Genomic DNA, 25,645 nt, shown 5'->3' with positions numbered 1-25,645 from the left:
ACCATCATTCAAATCTCCCAATGAAGACCATTTCACTGGACTGTATCGCAGGGTCAGAGCCAGATTTGTAGCTCTGTGACATGTCCAAAAGTTGCATCCAGACATGCTCGCACATTCAACAACAATCTTCCGAACGGCGAGAAGACCGTTCGCAGGGCACGGGGGGGTGACGGTGCGCAATAGCACCGTTTGATGCGGACCGGTTGATGGGTAAGACCACAGTGATTTCCTGTTCATAAAACATTCCCATTATTGCTGGTCCATTGAAAATTAATATGTGCTTAATGCTTGATGACTTGCATTTTCCTGCAGGACAACAAAGCTTTTAGCTCACTGGTTAATTTATACATGACAGTGCTTAGCCTGACACTGCTGTAAAAATGCACAAGGCCTTCATTACAGCCAGTCAGTGACTGCAAATTAGCGGGAAGTGAGATAGAAGCTACGGAAAATTCTGGAATGTTTCACGGTGATGTATTGTGCTTCTAAGCATTTCTGTTTGTTTAGATTGATTAGTTATGGAAACCCGTTTCTGCCTCACAATACCACATAAAAGGAAGTTTAAAATATTAAGGCACTCTATGAGATATAAAGTTGCCTTTGCTAAATAGAAATTTGCAATTGTGAGATATGAAATATGATATGATTGTGCAAGTCAAGTTTGGAGATAAAGTTAAGATTTTTAAAATGTTTTTAAAAGAAGTCTCTTATGCTCACGAAGGCTGCATTTATTCATTCAAAAACACAGTAAAAATAGTAATATTGTGAAATATCGTTAAAATGTATTTAGGGGGTTTTGGGGCCCTGAAGAAGATGAAAACAACTAATTCCTGATTTGGTGTTCAGCAAACATTGCCTATTATTATCAATGTTGAAATAGAGTGATGTATAGAAAGTTTAAAAGAACAGAATTTACTTTAAATAGACTTTTTGTAACACTATATAAATGTTTTTCTCTGTTATCTCTGAATATTTAGTTATATCATTCATTTGTGAGCCTTAAAAGTTGAGTGACATTCACTTTTTTGTATACGTACCTTATTCTATATAGAGCACTTAGAAAGGCAGAGATACATTTAATGGGATTTACAAACAAACATTGTATATCAGGGTTGGGTTTGTCTTTTCTTATTTGCTCCTTGGGGGGATTGAAGCCGTCAGTCACATTGACTGACGGCTCTCAAATCACATGTTTGCAGCAAAGTGACAGATTTTTGTCAGCCCTTGTCAGGGAGAGAATGGCGTTATCGGAAGCACCTTGTTTGGAGATGCGCAAAACTGCTAAACCCGCAATTCATGAGAGATCTGTTTACAATCTGCTCTGGCCGCTAACTGCTAACCAGTGTGCAGCGAAGCATTATGGGCCGCTTCAAGGAGAGGAGCGAGTGATTACATCCTCAAATAGCTGCCTTGTGTGTTCCAACCTCTTTAGAGGAGAAAGAACATAGTGAGCTGAAAGATATTATCTTTATAGCGCACACACACCATCATGCAAAAGCTGCTTTAGCAAGAAGCCTTGTTTTAGGGTTCATCTTGCTGTATTTAGTTAACATCACTGAGGTATTCATTCATCAGAAAATGTTTTTTCTTTTCTGATTCATATACTCAGTCTTGTGCCGTTAAGTCATTTGTCAGTGGCAGTTCGATGTCTTAAGCTTGACAGCTCTGCCACTGCTGCTCCATTGATAAAGAGTCTTTTTCAAGACCATTATTTCCAATCTTCCAATTACATGCTAGTTAGTTTTATAGATTGAGGCTGGCTTAAAAAACAAGGCTGAATCATTCTGAACTAATTTGTTACTTTTTCCTCTCAACATAGAATCCTTGAGGGTGTTTGCATTGAATGCTCACATATTATCAGTTGGATTAACATATTAACCCTTTCCTTGACTATTGAGGTGCACTGTTTCCTTTGCATTTTTTGGTTTGTGGACTAATAGGGTTCTGTTGCTTTAAAAGTAGACCGGCTGTTTTATTTAGCTGGCTTTGTGGGAAGGCCACATCTTTTGTCTTAAGTCAATCACTGTGTGTGGTATATTGCTTCATACATTAAAGCCATAGGATGATGCAAACAACAGATTATATTGCACTGTCCATTAAATGTTTTTAATAGTGAAGCTGCATTAGAGATTGTATTTTTACAGTAATAAATACATCACTTATTGAAGCCTTTTCCCAGTAGAGGCCAAACTGCATTAGTGCACTGACCATTAGGATACAGGAAACACGCATACGTCTGATGTATATCGTGTTTGATATAAGAAACAAGCATTTTGTGTTCTATTCAGACCGAAACAGAGCGGAGACAGGGAGAGGATTGTTTATCCGGAAGCTCTTGCCGCTCAATGCCGGGCGCTCTGATCTATATGACCCCTTTGTAAATAAATCTTCACAAAGTGCAAGCACGAATTTTATCTGAAATGTGGTATTTAGGAGATTCAGAGTGAATGATGATATGTGACAATCAGTCACAGCAATTAGTGTAACTGTTAAGAGCCCTTTTTGTTTTCTCTCACCCATACAGAATGTCACAAATAAATCCTCGCTTGCATTTGCATATTAATTGGATCGGAGACGTCAAGCATCTTTCATTAAGCAAAATGATCTGCATATTTGGAGACATAAAATAGTTTATTTCGACGTGGGAAAAGAAGTCATTGAAAATTGACCGCACATATGATGTAAACTTTGTTGATGGAGCCTGACAGCTTAACCCCTTAGGTTCCAGTCGTAACTGTGGTGATGGGCTATTGTTATTGAGACAAAGCTGTAATTGCAATGTGCAGAATTAGGAATTGTAGGAGCCTAAATGAGACATCGTTCGGACAAGTTTCATATTGCGTGCATGTTTAAATATGACTTTTCGATGCTGCTGTTTAAACAGGGTTCAGTCGATGTTATTAGTGTGAGGGGAGGTGAATAATAATAGATCAAGTCAATCAGACGTGGGGCATTTCAGGTTATCGCAATGTAAGTCGTTCGGTCGATTAAACAAGTTAATGCGCAAATTCAGCGCCGAAAGAAAAAAAGGCATTATTTTGAGTGATTAACTTATGGTCTTCGACTCACAATGGAACAAATTATCTGTTTCTTTGTATCGCAGTTTGTTTAACCCTAGCTCCAATATTCTCTCCTTTTAAATGCGTCAGATGAAAAGCAAATATAATGGAGGACTAATTTGAGACGGCAAGCGAAATGGACCTGGAGGGAAAAGACTGTTGTGTGTGTCAGACATCGCAATGCTTTTGTTTTCCGCCACCGCCTTCCATTCTAAAGGGAAAATCGACACTGGTTTTGGTTCGATATGATTAAGGAAGAGAGAGGACGGTAATGGAAGGGCTGTGTATCGTGGGGTCTACATGGTTAGGGGCTAGACTTGTGAATAATTTGATTAGGTTGCAGGGGAATATATCTGAAGGATTATGTAAATAGCCTTGCCCCCATGCCGAATTCTTTTGAACTCCTCAGAAGTCGCATCTGCCGGGGTCGGCTGCCAGACAGGACGGCCATCTTCGCGTTGGCTGATTCCTCTGTGTTTCAGCGAAGTGTTTAAAGGTCATATTGAGAACAAACAACGCTGGCCCTGATACAGCTTAAAGGGCCTCGGTCTTAAACGACTCAAATTTATCTTTTGTCGATTAAAAATGAATGATGATTACGAATGCGTAAACATTCTCCCTCTTTAATGCGTTTATTGTCCTAGAATAATTAGTCTTCGTCATCATATTAGCGCATTTCCAGCTTTAATACGCGCTTTAGTGCAACGCATGTATATTTGGAAGCATTTTCCACTCTTGTTTCACCTCTTTGATTATGAGATTTTTCCCTTGGCCTTATTTGGTGCATTTCTGGGTGGGGATGTGTTTGTATGGAGCTCTATGGCAACCAAAGTCAAGGTGACCAAGACCATGTTGAACACATTAGATTAGCAGAACACAGAAGCAGAGACAATGCAGCTTGCACAAAATGCAATTTATCTGGTGCCTGATTGTGGGCCTTTCAGAAAGCAGCCCTGCTCTCCTGCCTGCCGGTGGATTTATTGCAGAGTAAGTCGTACCGTTCCTCTCCCCGTCTGCTGTTATGCCTGTGGCTGTGTGCTGCGTGCTTTGCTGAATGACTAGCTGAAAGAACATTTTGGCCAGTTAAGGATTAAAGAGAATATGTGTTGATGATTCCAGGACAGGAATGTCTGTGAACAGAGAAATTTAGTTCATACACGTCGGGAGCGCCTGGGATGTATCTTCATCCACTTTTTTTTTCCTTAAGAAACTTCCTTGAACTGAAATGCACATTTTTTGCTCTTGTGTTAGGCTGTTTATATTGTTGCTAGAGCAGTTACTATGCAGAGCAACTGGCCATGTTTATCTTGAGAGGTGAAAATAATGCTGTGTCAAAACTGGTTTGTGACTTAATTTATATGTACAGTGATGCTCTTTTGAATAAGGAATAGAGTTTAGCAAGTTTAACAAGATAAAAAATGTTGAATACACGTTATAAATTTCGCAGGTGTTTTAAAGCGGTGAAAAATAACCACACACACGTAAAGCGTTTTTATGAGAACTGTATCCTTCTTAGCATTTGATGTATTTGATTCATGTGAGGCAGAGGCATTTGATTTGTCTGGTTTATGATGATCAGAAAACATTTTTCATACGAAGGTGAATCTTACAGAAACATGTCTAGACTCACATTTCGCTATAGTTGAATTTACTGCCATTATTATTTTGTAAATAGTTATAACAAGAATCGTTATATAGTATATAATAACTATGTATGTATACTGTATAATAAAACTGTAATTACACTATTACATAATAATAATGCACAATATTTGCATTCACATATTTTTGTGTGTATAATATATATATATATATATATATATATATATATATATATATATATATATATATATATATATATATATATATATGTGTATATATGTGTATATATATATATGTATATATGTGTGTGTGTATGTAAGTGTAAATATTGTGTATTATTATGTAATAATAGTGTAATTACACTATTTTTTTGTTGTGAAAGTGGACTTAATTTTCATTTTCTTTCTTTCTTTCTTTCTTTCTTATTTGTTTGTTTGTTTGTTTGTTCGTTCAGTTAATTTGTCTGATTTATGATGACCAGTAAGCATTTTTCATATCAAGGCGAATCTTACAGAAACATGTCCAGATTACAGAAAATTAAGCCCATTTTTACACACACACACAGACACACATGTTGGTTTTTGTGGTTTATGGGAACTCTCCATAGGCGTAATGGTTTTTATACTGAACAAACTGTGTGTGCTATTGCCCTACACCAACCCTACACCTAAACTTAGCCCTCACAGGAGACTTTGTGCATTTTTAGATTTTCAGAAAAACATCATTTAGTACGTTTTTTTTAAGCCTTTTGAATTACGGGGACATAGGCAGTGTCCTCATAAACCACCTTCATATTGTAATACCTCTGTCATACCCATGTCATTTATACAAATTTGTGTCCTCATAAACCACATAAACATGCACACACACACACACACACACACACACACAGAGTGTGTGTACACTTCTGATTCAGAGGTAAGATGTTACCTGGAGGATTTGTGAGATTTGCTCATCTAGTTGTTTGTTACAGGCAGCAGCATCAGGCCCCACATGATCAATTTCCAAAACAGCTAAATGCCACTAATTTTGGCAGCTGGTTTGAAGTGCGGCTCCTCCCAGGCAGCACGTTAAATATCAGTGATAATTTATGCTCCCCTCTGTGCTGTGGCCGGGGCTGCACTTTGCGTTAGAGCACATGGCTGTTAAGAAGGGAAGTGTTAAAGAATGCTTCATAGAAACTACGCTGGGGCTTGCCAATGTTAAAAGTAATCGCTTTGGCAGACGCTATATTTGAAACCTTCAAACGCGTCTAACTTTACATAAAGTAGAGAACCTGAGAACTGTTAAGCTCAGTGTTCTTTGTGTTGCCAAGTGCGCCGTCTGTCCCTGTCTTTCAGTGGGTGCGATCAGGGGTGTAACGTGCGAGTGTCCTGTACGTGAGTATGTCACTCACTGCCGCATGAATTCTGGGACTATTTTACACTCTGTCTGTATTCGGGTCTAGTGTTAGGGTCTATCTGTACTGGCCGTGGCCTTGCACCGGCTGTGGAATGCACGGCACTAGTCAGGAAGAGGGGAGCATACTGAAAAGAGTTTAAAAACGCATTCTGCTTATGGTTTAGAAAAGCAATAGCAGGCTGAGGTCTCTGCTGAAGCGGTCGCAGTGGCTGTGAGTGATTTAAAGGGGACAGCTGGATAACAGCATTTTTATTCTATTTTTATTCTATTTTTAGCCTGCCTTTTCTATTAGGAGAGCTCTTTGTGCAGTTGCTGTATGTTGCTGTTTAGCTTATTAGTGTGTGCTGGGTGTGAAGTTCACATAGGAGGAGGAAATATGAACAGACTGTTTTGTTAAAAACTGGAAAAAATGGAAAAAGCAGGAAATTGCGACCAGGAGACAAGGCTACATTTATCTGCTTCCTTTTCAAAATCTCAAGGAAAAATGGAAAGGAAAACAGAATTTCTCAATAAGGGTCAGGGAGCATTTCTTATGATTGGAAAAGAACGGAACTAACCTTTGGAGGAAAGAAAGAACTGATAGAGAGGTTAGTAATGGGTGCTGTAGGTTTAATTTAGGCCTCAGTACTCAGTGTTCTCAATGCAGTGTAAAAACTGTTCAACTTTAAAATCTAAGTTTAATTTCTAGTTCAACCAGAGTTTTGTTTGAGTATTCCAACCAGCTTTCATAGCAACCAATGATGTGGATTTGGTGGCGGGGCTATCTGTTTGGTTGACCAATGACAGTCAGAGAAAGGGAAATTAACTATTCTTTTTTTGTTGTTCATTTTTGTTTTTACATTTTGTCACACTATGGGCACATATTACATACGTTAATTTTAAAATGTAAATACAAACCATGTATATAGCATGACTGTTTTCAACATTGATAATAATAATAAATGTTATGCGAGCACTAAATCATGTGACACTGAAGACTAGAGTAATGGCTGCTGAAAATTCAGCTTTGCCATTACAGGAATAAACAAAATATATATATAAAAACACAGTTATTTAAACTGTAATAATACTTTAAATATTACTGTTATTTACTGCATTTTTGATCAAATAAATGCACCTGTGGTGAGGATCTTTCAAAAATTAATGGTAGTGTATGTATGTATGTATGTATAGTGTTGGCCTAGCTGAAAGATCCCTCCATAGTCAGCACCACATGTGAGTATATAATACCAAGTAATCCTCATCAGAAGTCACCTGGATAGTTGTTCATGCTTTGCCACTGTATGTGTGTGTGTGTGAGGCAAGATATAGAGGTATTATTACCCCTGAGAGGTGAAAGGTCAAGCATTAAGCAAACTGCCTGCTTAGAGCTGTGCACTAGAGATCTCACTGCTCTGGCCCTGAAAATACTCCAGTGACTTGTCTAAATAATCAGGCAGTCCTCTAGCATAGATAACAGCACTGATAAATAAACACCAGAGGCTGAAGCTAAACACAGACAGCGCTATAAGAGCATGCGGCCGTGCAGTTCTTCAAAGTGTGGGGATTTGTAGCATGTCAAATGCTTGGACCCATCTAAGGGGTTAATTTGTTTCTCTGCTTAGTGCTGCGTGGGACTACCTTTGGTCCAGAGTGCTTTTCTCCTATTATGTTTTCTGACCTTCTAAAAAGGAACAGTCAGTTTCGACCTCATTCATGAAAAAAGGGGAATAACAATAGACTGGGTGGGTTAAGGAAGTCACATCATATCAAAATGAGATTAGAAACTAAAGAAAGGGCATTAAAATTCCACCCTTGATAAATAAAACCACTGTAAACCTCTTGACATTGAAATAAATTGGGGGGGGGGGGGGGGGCATTTGTTGTCTGCAAGATTTTTAAGGTGCCAAAAATATTTTTCTTTAAGAAGTATTAAAACATCCTTAAAATGATAGTTACTTGAAAAGCAAAATTACACAAGATGTTTAATATGCATGTATTTATGCTTAAATCTAACAAAATTTTAGGGTTTATAATAAAAGAAAAAAAAAAAAAATAATATATATATATATATAATATAATACATACTTTCTGATTATGAAAATTATTTGTATATTTTTTCGTCAAATATTTGCTACCCAAATTGTTTTGTCCCATATTGTTTATTAGACTCTGTCCATACTGGTTTCAGTATCAACATTTTAACACTATGTACTACTTTGTTGTTGCAGGAAAATATACCGGGATCTGTAGAGGGCAGAGAGAAAGAAAGACAGACGAAGAGAACACATTATCACACATAGTCAAAAGATCTCCAAATGCTTCGGGTCCCATATTAGGTAATGAATCTCCAGCAGAAAGCAAGTTAATGAGAAATATATTGACACACTGGTGTTACTGTGGACTTGTAGCAAGAGCAGAGGAACATCTGCTTACGGCTGTTACACTGTGTGCTAGAAGTCTGCATATGAGATTGACTGAAAACAGAAGTTTGAGAGAAATGTTTTAGCTTCACCCATATGAAATAAAACCCACAAATTCGATTTTTAATATCTCAATGGTTTCTATTAGACAAATTTCACAGATTTGTATACTGCTGTAATCTCCAGTTGTATCTCCTCTAGACTTTCAGAAAAAAACTTAATGTCACAAACTGTGCTCAGACATCAAAGTCTGCGATCAAAAGTCAGAGATATGAACTCAAGTATTTCTTATCAAATACCTTTGAGAGGACTATCTTAACTAATATTACTGCATGTCAGTTGTCTCATTTGTTTCCATTTTAGGAGAATGTATATCCCTTGAAAGAGCTAAGAAAGAGCAATCTTTGGGCGCTACACTTTTCCTTTGGAAAGAACAAGCAGGTTGTAATTTAATATATTGTATTTTTGGTGGCCAAAAAGACAAACAAACTTAGAGCCCAAAATCATTTGTCCAGGGTGTTTGCCAAGGTGTTTGGTATTTTGTTGGCCCTCAGACAAGAACTCTCATGGTCGCACTTGTGGAGAGATAGCTGTCTGTTTTCGTAATGCACCTTACTTGAATTTTGTTCTATTTTTGTCAAGATTTTCTCTTCTAAATGGAGGAAAGGGAGGCAGGGGGGCATCATGTGCGTCATGGCCTCTGTTTTAGGAAAAGTGACACTCTGCCTTTAAAGACTCTTCAGAGCGCTGAGATAAGGAATTTAGGGGCTTTATCTGAAATGCCACGGTTTAATTTAAAGGGGTGAGGCACTTAGGATCTGGCACCGGCCTTTCAGTCTAGTGATAAATTTGCAAGAAAGTGGAAAAGATTGGAGCCCGGAGAGCAGATTAGTGGGATACAAATATAGAAGTGACATTGTAGTGGGTATTAGTCAGGTGCTCGTCTGAGCGAGTTGCCGGCCTCTGATAGGTTGGAGTGTATGGCTGCTGAACGATTGATTGGTGCACCAGATTGATTGGGCCAGTGAAGCATCGGTCGTTTGTGTTTCCCTTAACTACTGCCTGCCGCCTCTCCGTTTCCTCCTCCTCCCTTCATTTTTTTTCTTCCCTGATTCCCTCTCCTTCTCTCGCTCCGCAACAGTTGGTGTGTGTTCATCTTGGCTGTTCTCCATAGCCTGTTTGATGTGGTTTCCAGAAGTCCTGATCTGCAGTCCCTGGCCACTCTTTTTGTCATCGCTAGACCTGCTGTCTCTTTAGCCTCCATTGACTCCTTTTAACCTCCTCCTGTCTCCCTCACATTTAAACAGCTGTTTGCCTCCCCACCCTCTCGCTGGTGATAATCGCGCTGCTGTTTCATTCTGGCAGATTGTGTTGATTTCAGTCGTTGTGCATGTGAGGAACACTTCAGTGGAGAAACCATCAGACTCAGCCTCAGATGGTGCACCCGCAATCCGTTCACGGTCCGTCTGATGCATATTGCACACAAAACTGACAAGACTATATCTGAAAATCGCTAGTTCAAGTCTGATTGGCTGAGTTTATGCGACTTCCAGGTGTGTTTGCAAAGTACCAGATTGACACAGTGAGCACTTCTGAGGAAGAGCTAATCTCTGGATTTGCTGATGTTTGTCAGATTAGTGGCATCAGAATTTTGTAAGATGATCAGAGTTTTCTTTTGAGGCACTAAATAGTAAGTTAACTAGGTGTGTGAGACACTACTGCTATTATTTAATCTTTATTTGTTATAAACACAGTAAAATATTGTGAAATATTACTTCAATTTAAATAACTGTTTTCTATTTTAATATACTATGAAAATGTAATTTACTGCTGTGATGGCAAAGCTGAATTTTCAACAGCCACTACGCTATTCTTCAGTGTCACACGATCAGTCAGAAATCATTCTAATATGCTGATTTGGATTCATTTCTTCTTATTATCAGTGCCGAAAACAGTTGTTCTGTATAATATTTTTGAGGAAACAGTGAAAAAAAAAAGACTCTATGAATGGGGCTTTAAATCATTGATTCACACGATTCATTCAAAACGCGGATTCATTCAGAAACTAAACACTGCTGTGTTGCTCGGAGATGCACAACAGTTCTGCTGTGGCTTTATAGGTAATATTTTTGTTGGCAAAACTGAGCAAAAACAGACAATATTGTGTTTAAAATCACAATATTAACTTATTTACTGTACTGTTGTATAAAATCACATTTGCACAAGGGACAAACAGCACTCGTGTGATATTGCTCATGCTGCTTGTGTGATATCGCTTATAACTATGAGAAAAAACTCATACAGGAGCATTTTTACCCCAATATCTTGAATTTTGGGGAATAATTGCGTTTATGCCCTGCATCATATTTGTCAATAGTCACTGTATGAAATGTAAGATGATGTACAGACAGGTCTGGGGGCGGGGCCAGTGCATTAACTGCTTTTAATCGCGTTATTTTTTCATAACTTTGTTAACACGTTAAACTGACAGCCCTAATGTGTTTATTAATATTTATTGTCAAGTCCCATTGATGTGAGCTATGTGGTGGCCATCTTGAAAATGCCCCTGTGCAGCTATTTTCTATATAGGCATCAGACAAATTGTCTTCTCTCCCTTATACTTTCTCTCTTAAGTTTTCATTAAGCGTTTGAGGCTTTTTGGTGATGTTTTAGTGCTTAGCCTTACCACGGTCAACTAAACTGATGGCTTTTTTGCTACCAGATTGATTTTTGTTGTCAGTAGATATGGCTGAGCGCTGAAAATATGCGTAAGCTCAGCCAAATCTCTTACCAACGTCAACCGCTGCTGATTCTCAAAGTGCCACCAAGGGTTGTGTTACTTGTGGGCATTTTATCAAGCCTCCTCAGACATGCAACTCAGCACAACATTCCACTCTGAACAGCATGCCATATTTTCCATCTAGAGGGAGAGAAAGAGAGGGTACAGAGCAAAACAAATGGCCTTAGACAGGCAGTGTTGATTCAGAGGGACGTTCGGAGAAGAGTCACTGACCCTACATGGGCACCTTTCCTGCATATACCAGCACGTATAAGGTAAACCGATAGCCAGTTGAAATATCTCCCACTTACATAAAAGAGACAAAAGTGCAGTTGGGACAGACATGGATTTTCTCACAAAGCTGACGAGGTCCCGATTTGGAAATAAATAGTCTATGCCAGGCACATTCGTGGGTGTTGAGTAGAGTGTGGGTCACCCTTCCTAACGCCTGTGTGTTTGTGAAGCAGAAGTCATTGTAAACAACAGGGGGTCCTGGTTCTTTATGGCTGTTCACACATATACTGTTTGGATTCTAAATATGCTTCTGTTCACATGCAGTTCAGGTTTGAAAAAGGGTGACAACTGCATTCTAGAACTCACACACTCCCTGAAATAGGAATTTGGGATTGGAATTGTAAAGAATTTAACAATTCTGTTTTCTTAACGGTTCCTATAATGATTCTTTAAATATTTCAAGGAATAAATATAAAAATAAATAAAAATAAACTAATGTCTCTAATGATGAGATAATTGCAGTAATTAATAGGTGCGTTTACACTGACTTTTTTGACATGTCACAGTATTTTTCCATTAATCCACTAATTGGCCGTAACTATATTAAATAACAATTCTAAAAATAAGTGGTAACATATTTAATTCTTTAATTCTTTCCAACAGTGATTCATCAGGATGAATTTAATGAATTGTGTCATGTTTGGGGCAAGTTTGTTAAATAAGGTTGCGTCAGTTGTGATGAACTTTATATAAGATATCTTTGATATTTGCTTTAGTTATAGTTTAGTTTACTTAGAAAAGGAGCTTGACTTTGTTATTCTTTCTGTTGTATGAACAATTTTTGGGTCACACCTGTTAGTAAACACAGTTGTCGATCCCAAACGCTTACCGTGTGAACTCAGCCAAAGATACACCGGGATATGAACATGTGGTTTATAGGTGTACATCTAAGCTGATTTGCTGTTCTTAGCAGGTTTGAACTGGTCTAGTTGATGTCACAGCCTGGCCAAGATGGTACTATATGTCCTTAAAACTACTCCAAACCAGCAAACTAGATCCACTTAATAAAGCTGGGATATCTGCAGACCAGCTTTGTTTGGTTTCAGATGGTTTTTCTTCAGCAGGGGTGATCTGAACTGGTTGAAGCAGTGATGGGGAATGGGAAGTGATATGTAGGGTCCCATTCCTGCCCAGAGGGGAGGACCCAAGAGTAGGCTCTCGCTTTCAGGGGCAAGCTAACATGTACAGGGAGCAGACACTGCTGTCACATCTCCCTCACTTCTTCCTGTCAGCCAGCGGCTACACGCAGTCAGGCTGCAGTGTACTGGATGCTGTTTTTGTCGCATACAAACAGACATGGACACACAAATCTGTTACTATACGCTGTAGTGCAGAATGCATATGTATCCTTTCTTTCTCTTACATTCACTTTCAGACAAACACTCTCAGACAAGGGCACTGGGAGCTCTGGCTATGTTTGGAATAGCATTTTTACTTTTTTTTTGTAAAATTATATTTAATTTTATTTTATATGTATATTCTCAGCCAAGGAACTCTTTTTCATTTTTGTTTTAAATAAAGACTAACGGTTGAATAAATTTACATGAGTGTGAAGATTTTAAGGTAGTATTTCAGCACCCACATTTTTGGCCCTGATAGCACTGGCAGCAACACTGTTGGAGAGAGACACCTCTGGATCCAGTCAGTCCTGTCCTCATAAGTCATATGGACCCATTCCAATAGGTCTTACTCACTGCCAGCTCACATTAACTAATGCAGCTTCTGAAAATATTTGCTTCGTTTATCACTGAGTGTGGCAAGATGAGATTAAATTCACCCTAAAAGGCCCAATTTAGATAAATTAAACTGGCATTTTCCTCTTTTCCTTGTCTTTCCTGCTGTGTGTGCAGACATGCAAACAACTAAACAGCTTGAAAAAGTATCTTAGAATTAGACTTTATTTTTAACTCTGGCAAGCAGGGAGGCATTTAACCCTGATCACTTTATAGGGCAACTCTGCTTATTGGATGCTAGGATTTTAGCATATTTATTTAAATGCATAAGGCCTTATAAACAAATAACAGCAGCATTGATGAATCTGATTAAATAGGTTCATGTGATATAATCATGGACCCATTGTTTTTATGCAGGTAGATTTATGCAGGTAATTTATTTACATCCTTAAAACACATTAAGTAGCATAATTTATGCATACAAAATTTGGTGAGCTACTACAGTATTTTTAATTGATACGAAAATGTTTTTTTTTTTTTTTTTTTAGAAATAGACATGTAAAAAAAAATCAAGGACTTGAGGTGTTATTGGCTCTTGTCACAGCAAGCTGAACGCCGTCACAGTTTAGCTCCCCTTGAACTGGGCTAATACTTGTCTATTCCGATTAGGATTAGTATGTGTCGCACTGACTCAGGCAGAGCCAGGAAGGCCTTATAATCTAATAAATCTAGATAAAAAACACAGAGATTGGTTTGCTGAGAAGAAGGATTTAGCGCTGACCATCTCAGAGTGACACGAGGATTAGCCGGGCTTTCTGTGCTGCTCTCTACAGGCAGAGGGCTGCCACAGGAAACAGGAGGAGGCACAGCGAGATGACCAGGGCTTTATATTGCAGAATAGACAGTGAGTTTAACTGGTAGTGACAAGGTCAGGGTAAGGCTTGTACAAAAAGACTTTGTTCCATAGGCAGATTAGAAGGCTCTTCCCCAGTTTTTATACTTTTGGATCTTGTAGGACATGTTGTGTGTTAATCCGGGCAGGATAGCGCTGCCGACGGGAGGTGGAGAGAGATCTGTGGGAAGCAATTTGACTGAATACATTTGTGAATTGTCAAATATTTACCATGCGTAGATGCAGATTTTGTTGAAGTCTTCGGGATGAACTTTGTTTGATATTCTTGTTGAGTGATCCATGTATTTCCTTCCTCTGACTGGTTTTATGTGAATGCTTCCATATTTGTGTCTGTTGGCTGTGTGTAGCTGTGGAAACAGGCCAGGCCCGGGCATGTTACAGGACTCCTATTTAACTTGGGTTTGACTATATTGTTTGTTTTGATAATTTATTAAATTAAATGGTACTTCAACTCAAATAATATGGTGTCCTGTTTCATATAATACGGTACTGTAAGTAGAGGTGAATTGTACTTTTCATTTATATTTGTAAAGGTAATTGCTGCTTCATTTATTCTAATTGCGACTGTTTTTCATAACTGTGACTCTAAATGCCGTAATTGAGACATTATTTGGCTGTTTATCACACAATGTTTGTTTCTTTAAACTTTGTCTTATAATTGTTTTATTTACTTTGCAGCAGAAGTGGGCTTCTACTTTCAATATATATATATATATATATATATATATATATATATATATATATAAACAAATGGGAGACATTATGTAATATTTAATATAATTAAAAATACAATATGCAAAGTACATGCAAAGTAATGAGGTCTTGTGACTTAGCTTTAAGTGTTGTCTTTTAGACTATTTTTCATAACTGTGATAAATGAGACATTTTTGACTTTTTATCATGGAATGTAATCTTGCAAGTACATGCTTTCTTTACTCTGAAGCAAAAGTGGGCTTCCATGCATTGACCACATATATAAAAATTAATTTAAGACGTTGCAATATGTTTAATAAACATTGCAGTGAAAGTCCCAATTTATACAGTAGTTAAAAGAGCCAATTTTCTTTTAGATTGAAGCATTAGCTATTAACATTGTATGATTTCAGTAAAGAAGCACAGTTTATGATGTTATTTTGTACTTTATATGACATGTTATTATACTCTAGAGAGATTTAGTTTTTTTCCATAATGAAGTAAATATGTTCTGTACTTCCAGTACATAACTAGAAAATCCAGGGACATTGCCAAGTTGTCCACCAAGTGAGACTTTGATACTTCTACCTTTATCTCTGCAACCTTTCTGTTATCTGACATTCATTTATGAGTTACAAATTCATGCGTGAATAGGATATTTCTGCAGCATTATTGGTAAATGAACACTTTTTTTTTTTTTTTTAATATAGTTGCATCTAATAGTTGTCAGTATGAAGTCAGAATACTGCTGAATCAGCCAATGAAACATAGGGGGGAAAAAAGTTGCTCAGTCCATCGTTAAACCAGCTTTTCTGGTGCTGGTGTTTGTTGTGACCTGACATTCTAATATTTGTGTTTATTAACAATTCTAAGAGTTGCTCACTATCTTAAGCAGAAGACTTTCAAAGGCAAAAGAGCACAGCCCCACCAAAAGGCTTTCCTCTTTCCTTGGGAGACAGTTAGCAATATCATCTGGCAATTAAGAAGAAAACGAGAGAGAAATGGAAAAGCCAATTACCTCTCAGAGTTAGCTAAAGGCCATTTAAACAGTGTGCCCATGACATAATAATGTTTATTGTAAATATTATAGTCAGAGCCGGAGTGAGCCTGGCGTGAGAGGGAGGGAAAAATGGCATCAGTCTGAGACAGAGAATAATTTATTAAGATCGGAGATGCGCCAATTATGTGGAAAGGACCAAAAAGAAAAAAAAAAATCAAACTCTCCAGGAACCGCATACATGATTGCAATCTTGATTAAATCCCCCTGGATCTAATGAGTTGATTTTCTGCTGTTAATATTGCATTGGCTGATGATGGATTCGTTAAGATAATGGAACGGAGCTAAAATATAAATGACTCCCTGTCAAGGAGCAGATTTTTGTCATTTTGCGGCTGACACCTCCACCGTGGGGATTTGCTAAGGCTCTTTTTGAGCCCAGATTGGCCAGATCTGGAATACTAATTTTCTTCTGCCAAGAATCATGATGCCAAAGCACACCCCCTCCCACACGCTTGGTAAATATCCCCTTTTTCATACGAATAAAGGCAGCTGGGATGAAACATTACATGTGCATGTCTGTTTCATACTGGCTAATAAAGACCATTTACAACCCGAGATGTTTTCAGCGTAAACATTTTCATTTTTCCCCCACCTTTTGTTGTTTTTCAAACTGTAATGATCCACAAAAGAAATGTGTTAGCGGATGAAAGCCAGCTGATGAACTGGTTGTATTGACTTGTTTCTGGAGATGAATAAATGTTGCAGCCCGACTCGAGCGCAGATCTGGCCCGCTGGATCCGCCTCACTTCATATTAAATGGCCTGTCACTTAGGCCAACAAGATACATGAAATGTGCTCTGTGTAGCATATTGATCTCTCGCTTTACTTGAGTCACACGAGCAGGTTATACAGATGTGTAGATGAAAGTTAATGCAAAAAGCATTTCTCTAGCCAAAGCTGGGAATTAGTAGAGATTATGCGCTGGCATTGATAGCGGTGAAGCAGCGATCATGAATCAGATTGAAGGTGGGTAGTTATGGTAACATGGCTAATCAAATGTGCCAGGGAGGTTCTCGGTGGAAATGAAAAAAGTTCTGTAACGGGGTGATGTATGAACTCTCAAGGCATAAGTATAACAAATTACTCTCGGCGAGATTAAAAATCGTATTAAAGTCAACATGAAATGCGGTTCGCTACCCATTTTTCCACTTGCGCATTTTTGAGTGTAACGGTATTTTATCCATTGGGAATTAATTTCAGCGCTTCATATCAGGATGGAAGTGTTTAGTTCGTCAGCCCCTGCTGGCATGTGCGTGAACTACACCATTCTGACTGACCTGTTATTTCTGATTAAATTTATTAATAAATTAGTGCTGTCAAACGATTAATCGCGATTAATCGCATCCAACACATACAGTATATATTTTGAACATATGTACATGTATTTACATGTATATATTTATATTCATATAATTTATATTATATATAAATATATTTAACATATAGACTGAACAGATTTTTTCTGAAATATATACATGCATATGTGTGTATTTATATATACATAATAAATATTCACGGTACACTATGTACACAAAAACTTTTATTTTGGATGTGATTAATCATGATTAATCATTTGACAGCACTATAATAAATGAATTCAGAAATATAAGTTTTATATTTATTTATATAAAAATTGTATTTATTTACACAAAGACAGTTTTTCCAGCATTATTAAAAAAAGAGATAAAAAGATTGATTTTAATATCATTATATTATATTATGTCATTATATTTGACTTTTTATTGCATGTTTTGAATTAGATTTTAGTTTTGTGTTTTCTGGTTCCTTTGTATTTTATTTTAGTTCAGTTTTTATTAGTTATTTTTATTGGCTTTGGTTGTCAGTATGTAGTAAATATATAGTTTATAGTAATATATAGTTTACAGTAAATATATAGTTTTTTTGTACATCAAGTTGAAAAATGTTCCTCGGAAATTAGCTGAAATAAAATGTTAGTTCAATAACAAAAATCTTTTTTATGGTTTTAGTTTTACTTTTATTTAACTATAATAACTCTGATTAATACCTTATATTCTCTCATTATAGTAAATTTTTCATTAGGGTCCCTTTTTTTTTCTCTTTAAAATTGTGTAATAAATAGTGAACAGTAAAGGCCAAGAGCTAGTATTTAGAAGTAGATAAGGTCAGTTTTGATTTCATGTCGGCCACGAGATGAGCTCACATCCCAATTGTCTTTGCCTTTTCTCCCGATCGTCTTAATCGCAATTGTGGTCGGTTTTCATGCTCTCGCTGACCTCGGCTCCCCCTCCCGACCCCCTTCTCTTTTTTGTCATATTACCGGGGAAACAGTGTGATAGAAGCTCACCCCCGGCCCTTTCTCCCATGTGTCACTTTTTTTGTCTCGTTACATGGTTTTGCTAAAAAGTTCTTTAATCAATCAAGTACGAGGCAGAAAATAGGCTTTGTCACGGCCGGGCCCGGGGTCGTGTGATGCTCGCTTTGCGCAGTGACAGCTCCTCAAAAGGGCCAGAAAGGAATATTTTGAGAGGAAAATAGTGGTTTCCATGGTGCCGGCACTTGTTGCACATTGCTCACCATTCTTCGCTCCCACGTGAGCACCAGATTTCAAAGAGATGGACGACAAAAATTAGGGCAGGAGGGCAGGGTGGGGTGCAGAGGTAGCTGCCCCTCGGCCCAGTGTCCTTCTCTCCAGCAGGCAGCGGAGAATAGCTCCGAGAAGTGACAGCAAAAAGGGGGGCCTTCTCGCCTCTGTCAGCTCTGCATAAGCAGCGCTATTAAGTAAATGTTCGATTTTTCATTGTGCCACAGCCGTTGAATAGCGACTCAGAGGGGAGTACGTAAAGAATGAAAAGGTCTGAGCCAGGGAGGAAAGGCTGCTCACTTTAATGGATTCCAAAGTATGTCATCTGAATCATGTAATTAGCGATTAGCTTTTATTTGGTCCAAGTCTGCGTCCACCAGAAAGGGTTCCCGAGTTTCTAATTTTATAAGTTACAAACACAGCCAGGAAATGGAAACAATGGTTCAGCCATAAATCCTAACTAAGAGGACAGAGGATTGTTATCTCAAGCTGTTTTGTATGCTACTTTGAATGTGTATGTTCCTGTTTTTAATTATTAAACCTACAGGTCCTCTGTGGATTCTCTGGGAGCAGCTAACTTCGCTTTCAGGATAGGGAGCTGTCATGTAAGAGTTTTGTCATGCACACGGACTCTGAGGGCATAAAGAAAATCAAGTTCTGTGGAAGAAATCTTTAATGGATGTTTTCTTCAAGGTGTGAGAAGCACATTAACAGAACTTGCTCTCCTGGTTGGTGTGCGTAGAAGTATATTTCATGCCTGTGTTGATCTGAGCACGATCTTATGGCGAGACTGATTTCACCTTTCGATGCTTTTCTGTTTGTGAAATGACTTAATAAGGTCAAGTTTTTATGTGTGTGTGTGCGTGTGCGTGTCAGGGTTACTTTAAACAATTTGCAATAATTTCCATAGCATCATCACCAGTCACAATAACAAACAAGGTTACTGCTTCCCTTCAACGCCTCTTGTCATGTACATGACCGTTTTGGTGTTTCCAGCACTGAGAGAAGTGCGGCGCTCATCACTTTCTGTTGGTTTAACAGGTGTTGCGGCTTCTGTGCGGGTTTGTTATAAAGTACACCACGCTCTTGATTGAGTTACTTAACTAATAAGACTAACCCACGGTGGGTAACTGTGACGGCGAGCAAAAGGTAGCATCTAAATGTCATGTTTTCATGTCAACTGTCCGCTGCATAATTTCCCCTCCGAACGAAGCCCAGTCGTATGTGTCAATAATTGGCGAGCTAGTTTGTCTTTGAGATCCTCGGCAATCTGCTGTCAGTCTTCAGTAAAGGTTAAGGGGGTGTTGGGATATCTTCCTTGATGGCGTTTTATCATGCGAAGCATGCCCTGTTTCCTGATGAATATATTAAAATTATTACTGTGCAAACAGACTTTCTAATTACTGACCTGCTTGCCATTGTACTCTGTGTTCTTTCTTCGTGTTTTTTTCCCCTCTCTCTCCCTCGTTCGCTCTCGCTCTTTCTTCATGCCTTGTTTATTTATCTGCACCAGTGAATACAGAATAGTCAGAGCAATGTCATTTCCATCCACATGAAAATGATTTTGAAAATGCCAATCTTGCCTATTATACAGTGTAATTACAAGTCTGTTTTTTTATCGTATCTTTAACCAATGGGGAGACCCTTGAGAGGGTAAATATCTCATCTATGCTCTGTTCCAAAACCTAGCGAGCTGCCTACTGAGGCAGCATTGTGAGGCGTTGCAAAGGGTAGGTGACTTAATTATGCTGCCTTGTTTTAAGACAAGCTCAATGCAAAAATGGCAGGCAAATGTTTATAAATTAACTATTTAAATATTTAATTAAATGCTTAAACAGCCCCCCCCCCCCTTCAAAAAAACAAACAAAATCGAAATAATTAAAATGGATTGTTTTATCCCAATTGTGTTTTTTATGCTATATTAGCTTAGCAACATTTTGCTAAGCGTCAAACTCAATTTGAGTGACCCATTTGTATCGCTATTTGTGTGCTTTGTATAGTTGTGTTCCAAATTAGTCCCTTGTGATGGTTAGGATGCTCCCTTAGAAAGCAGCTGTCTATAGGCAGTAGGCTGTGAAGCAACTCAGTAGATGTGTGTAGAGGCAAACAATGTAAATTTGATATATATAACCTTATTTTTCTCACGTTAAAGTTACATGATATCTGAGGTCTGTTCCAAAACCTAGTGAGATGCATCTCTGTCTACTGCCTTTTTTAGGGAGCATCTTAGTAATAATAGAACCCCTTAAAATATCTAATTTAGAACAGCCAACATTACCAGCAACTCAACAGAGAGGCAAGAGAGACTCAACTGAAGTTTGATGTTAGCGTTTTGTTAAGCTAACAGTGCAATACCATAGATATGTATAGAAGCCCTATCCGCTCTAGATACGTTGACGCGTCTGCCATCTAGGAACGGGTAACTTGACATCATTCACAATAATAATCAATGAATATTCAAAGATATACAAGCGTATAATTTGCTGTTGTAGATACGCCCTCAAAGGTTTGCAGACCATTCCAAAAATGGCAGATGGCTTATGTATCGCAGCCCATAGAAACAGTCGCTAATGAGGAATCTATGTCTATGTGCAATACTCTAGGCATAAGAATACAAGCACTCACAAATACTGGGAACAATACTGTTTTTAATTGCACTAAACTCTTTTTATTGAAACTTTTTGCTACTAGAAATATAAGTTCATGTATATCAAAATTTATTGTCAAAACTTGTCCGCGTCTTACAAAACCTGAGTTGCCTCACTGCCTACTACATAGGCAGCTGCCTTCTAAGGAGCATCTTAATTGTCATGAAACCTGATAAGTGAAGTTATTTGGCATGACCAACATTGCCAGCAGCACACTGCACAAATGGTACTGCACAAGAGAAACTCAACTTAAGTTGGATGTTAGCATGTTGCTAAGCTAACAGTGTTAAAATAAGCATTTTTGCAGATGCGAGTGCTTTTATAAAGGAACTTACCCAGAATGATATAAGACACAGAATTGGGCAGAATGAAGAGATCAAACATGCATTATATCACACGTTACATAACTGCGCCCGGATGGGGTATAGGTGTGTCTCTTATATTTGCAAGAATGAGGAATACCACACTTTCTCATGTGTGAAAGAGAAAAAACTTGGCAAATGCTCTCAGCAGATAATCATAAATCTCAAACATGCGCTTGATTAGCCTCTCTATTATGTTTGTGTTCTCGTCGCATTGGTGAAGAATGTGAAATATGGGGAGGTTGGAAAACAGTCACATTCCTCCCAGTTTCAGACCGGCTTTTGTTCTGTTTCCTCAGCAGGTTTCTCGAGACCCAAAGGCATAAATGCAACGTTTTCTTTGCGCTCTTTTATAACGTACACCCTGTCATGGCGTGCGTATGACGTGAGCTGGCGTGTGTGCTGTGCCAAACGTGTTATTAAAGTCACCTATTTACCGGCACATTCCACCCGCGCCACTTCATGCAAAAGGGCAAGCCTGTTGTTTACTCTGCGCCAGAGATGTTGCACGGGGGTTTGATCTGGGGAGTTGATAGGAGCGGCAATTTAAAGAGAGGACACTGCAGCTCCCAACAAAAACAATTAAAGGAAAATGAAAGGCAGCCCCTATGGGTTAAAAATAGAAAATTAGCAACATGGATGCTGGAATGCACGGCTCCCCCTCATCCCAAACTTACGGGGCCTGCATTGTTATGTACGATCAGATCTGCCAGTTCCTCCTCTAAGCTCCTTGTCACATTTTGACTTAATGAAGTGCAACTTAGAAGGGAATTGGGTTCATCATGCTAGTCGCACGATGCTCCCTTGTTGTAGCAAACAGGGGCGGCGTGGGACCAGAGCGCTACAGCGCGAGTCGTTATCATTCCGGTCAGTCTGTTTAACACAAAATTAAACAAAGAACTAATTAGTGCCTCATGAATTAATAACTGCACTGTTGCCGAGTAGAAGTTAGGTTGCTGAGGGGAGATATAAAATAAGTAGGAAGATCAGGTTAGAATTATTATAACTTTTTCGGTTGCTCGTGCTCTCAAGGTTAGGAAACTTTGCCGGTTATCACAGTTTGGGTGTTTGTTTTCCTATGTGTGTGTGTGTATTAACTTTTTCTTCGCATGACTGGCTAAACTTAAATACCCCATTACATCGCTTGTCGAGGGCAGTTTTCTTGCTTATGTTGACATGAATTAGAGAGTGTGGGCGGGGTTTATCAAAAAGCTCATCCTTTGTTTTTGATAGCCAACTGGCTTTAGTTACGTCACTTAGTAATAAACCACAGATAGTTAGTTGGTCACAGGAGGAGGGGCTTTCTGATTGGACAAAAATCTGTACAATGCAGAATGAGTCATCAATATTTTGGGTGTGTTTTTTTTGTTTGAGAAAGACTGTTTAATGTGTAAAAATTGTGTAATTATGTCATTTTGCAGGTGCACACTAGCATGTATATGTACAAAAACATGTGGACTAAAAGCCACAAAACAGCTTTATCTCTGTAATGTAAAAATCTCAATGTATTAAATTGATGATGATTCAAATGAAAGAAGATTACAGATTACAAGACTAGGCTAGTTAAAGTAAATTGTTCAGTGTTAAAATACTTTATTCTACCTTAAAAAAAGGTTTCCTGAAAAAAAAGGAAACCACCTATCAACACATTGCTTTCTTTGTTTGAGCATCCCAAACAGCTGACTCTTCAACAACTCTGGTTTAACCAATCAAGTGAGTTTAAGGCAGAGCTATTAGTATGCTTGACCAATAGCAGGGAGGGTAAGTGTTTTGGAAACCTGTTTGAAACATTAATTAATTAGTTAAAGCTATTTTTGCAGTTCCAGTTGGTGTCACTAGTGACACGAAAATGAGACCGTTCTCCTTTAAACAAACATTAAAGTGATACAGTTATGTTACAGATTGTCTAAGAATTACTCTGCTGTGTGCTCATCTCATAGCGCTAAACAATGCTTATCTCGCTCTCTCATCCACGCTCAGTTAGGCTCTGCTGTTCAAACCACATATATCACCAGACATCTCATCATGGATGTTTGCTTACAGAGAAATCAGAAGAAAGTGGTCACAGTTGGCTTGGCTTTACTGCCCACTGTAATATGAGTGTTGTGCTGGCCTTGGTTAATGTACGCCGGCCAAGGTCATAGTGGCTAATAAAATCCTCCCTCAATCAGATTTTAGGATTACTGATTCTAAGTAAATTATCATCGGCAAGCCACGATAGAATATTTGGAAAAAACTGGCTAACTGATGGCACACCTGCTCTCCTGGGCTCAGATGAGTAATGTGAGGGGGGTTTGTGGTGGGTTTCTGTCACCTGTCAGTCCCCACCAACTGCGACACCATACAGTAGTTTTCTGTGTGTATGCAATGGGTCACAACGGGGGCCATTTGAGAGCCTTTTGTTCAGTCAACACTGAGTTTCTGCACCCAGAATGCTAAGGGGGAAGACATATCTTCACATTTAGACACTCAGCCAGTATACGCTCGTGTGGATATGGGGGTATTAATGGAGTGTTTTGTGTAATGTCTGATAAATAGAGGTTTGGATTTTATTTACTCTAAAGTGTTTTTTTCCTCTCTGTTTTACAGATGAAGTAAGCCTGTGAGTGGAGTGACTTGTTCTGTCAGAGGAAGAGAAAGGTAGGAGAAGCATGCACATTGACCGTTGGTCATGTTCTGTTCATGCTCAGAATATATACATGTTTTTATTCATATATTTATAGAAATAGCCCTGTGCAATGATTACATTTGTACAGTTATATATGCTAATATTTTTGTGCCTTCTGTGTAACATAAAAGCATAAATGTTGAAAAATTACAAAAAACACAATAAAAGTATTTGACGACCATAAGATTATGCACTACTGTTCTTAAGTTTGGGGTTGGATCTTTTAAAAAAAAGTTTTTGTGAGAAATTTTATTTTAAGGTCCAATTCTTGCCATTATTAAACCATTAACCCTGACTTTGTATTTGACTGTGATGTATTTGATGGCAAAGCTGAATTTTCAGCAGCCATTACTCCAGTTCTCATTATAAGAAACATTTCTTATTTTATCAATGTAGAAAACAGTTGTGCTGCTTCAAACAAACAAAATAAATAAATAAAATGAAAATTAAATCAGATGAATGAATGAATAAATAAATAGTTTAGTATAACATTGTTTTATCTGAACAGATAAATAAATATAAATATTTATTATCACCTTTGATCAATTTAGGGGATCTTGGCTGAATAGAATAATTAATTTCTAAATAAATAAATAATGGCACACTTTTAAACAGTATATAAACTCGCCATTTAAATTATCTAGTTGCAGAGGTTTTAAGAGAAAAATAAATAAAATATGAATCATATTGACAACTTTTATGAAACTTTCATCATATTTATATTGTGCTTTGCATGCTTTCTGAAACATGAAAGTTTGTCATTCATACACAGGCAGCACATTCTTCAGCACTTCTCCTTTCACAAAATAAAGTCACACAGTGAGTGATTACATGTTGGCAAAAAAGGTTAATTTCCCTTTTTTTTAGGTTTCAAGGCAGTGCTGTAATATATTGCTAACTTTCACTGTTGCTCTGAGGTTGCAGCGTTTGTTAAAAGTGCATGCAGCTTACTGGAGCACACGGTTTTCCATTATCATCATGTTTAGCACTTGACAGCTGCCATCTCGATAAACATAAGATGCCACAAATGATTAATACAGCTCATGGAAGTTTACAGACAAAGTTAAGAGCATAAAGATTTGCTCTCTGGGATGAATGACACTCTTTTCCATGGCTTTGCCCGTGGCTCCTGAGTCAGCAGCGATCTCAGCGGAAAGGAGTGATGTTGTGCGTTGTCTCGTGTCAGTCTCGGGGTCATCCTCATGTCCAGGGGGTGCTGGCCTGACCATGATACGCAGCTCAGAGAAATCAACACCCCTTTGTCCTGCCAGTGTCTTTCAGTGCAGGGCGAAATACACACTTGCAGCATCAATCACGGGCAAACTATATCTAAACAATGTCTCGGCAGCCACCGGCAGTCATGCATGGCTGGGCAGGGAATGGAGAGAGAACAACACAGATCATGCTCTTTGTGTCAGGCGATATGTGGATGAGATGTTCTCCGATTCGAACATCTTTGTTCTTTAGAGCCTTTTAAATCTTTTTTTTTTCTTGTAAGATAACAGCGTTTGGTTTTACTATCAGGTAG

General features: G+C 38.2%; 1 long non-coding RNA gene across 1 annotated transcript in view; it reads left to right on the top strand.

Moving 5' to 3' along the window:
- Positions 1 to 24,532, top strand: part of LOC306860034 — an 87,221-nt gene extending 62,689 nt beyond the window's left edge. The window contains exons 5-6 of the long non-coding RNA XR_013783354.1: positions 8,273 to 8,380; positions 24,039 to 24,532. This is a non-coding gene — a long non-coding RNA (uncharacterized lncRNA). The remainder of the gene's footprint in view (positions 1 to 8,272; positions 8,381 to 24,038) is intronic.
- Positions 24,533 to 25,645: the final 1,113 nt, after the last annotated feature.

Source organism: Barbus barbus (genome assembly GCF_936440315.1).
Source record: "Barbus barbus genome assembly, chromosome: 40".
In the NCBI taxonomy this organism is placed as follows: Eukaryota; Metazoa; Chordata; class Actinopteri; order Cypriniformes; family Cyprinidae; genus Barbus; species Barbus barbus.
Note: the sequence above shows the minus strand (reverse complement) of the source record. Positions and strands in the feature narration are given on the sequence as shown.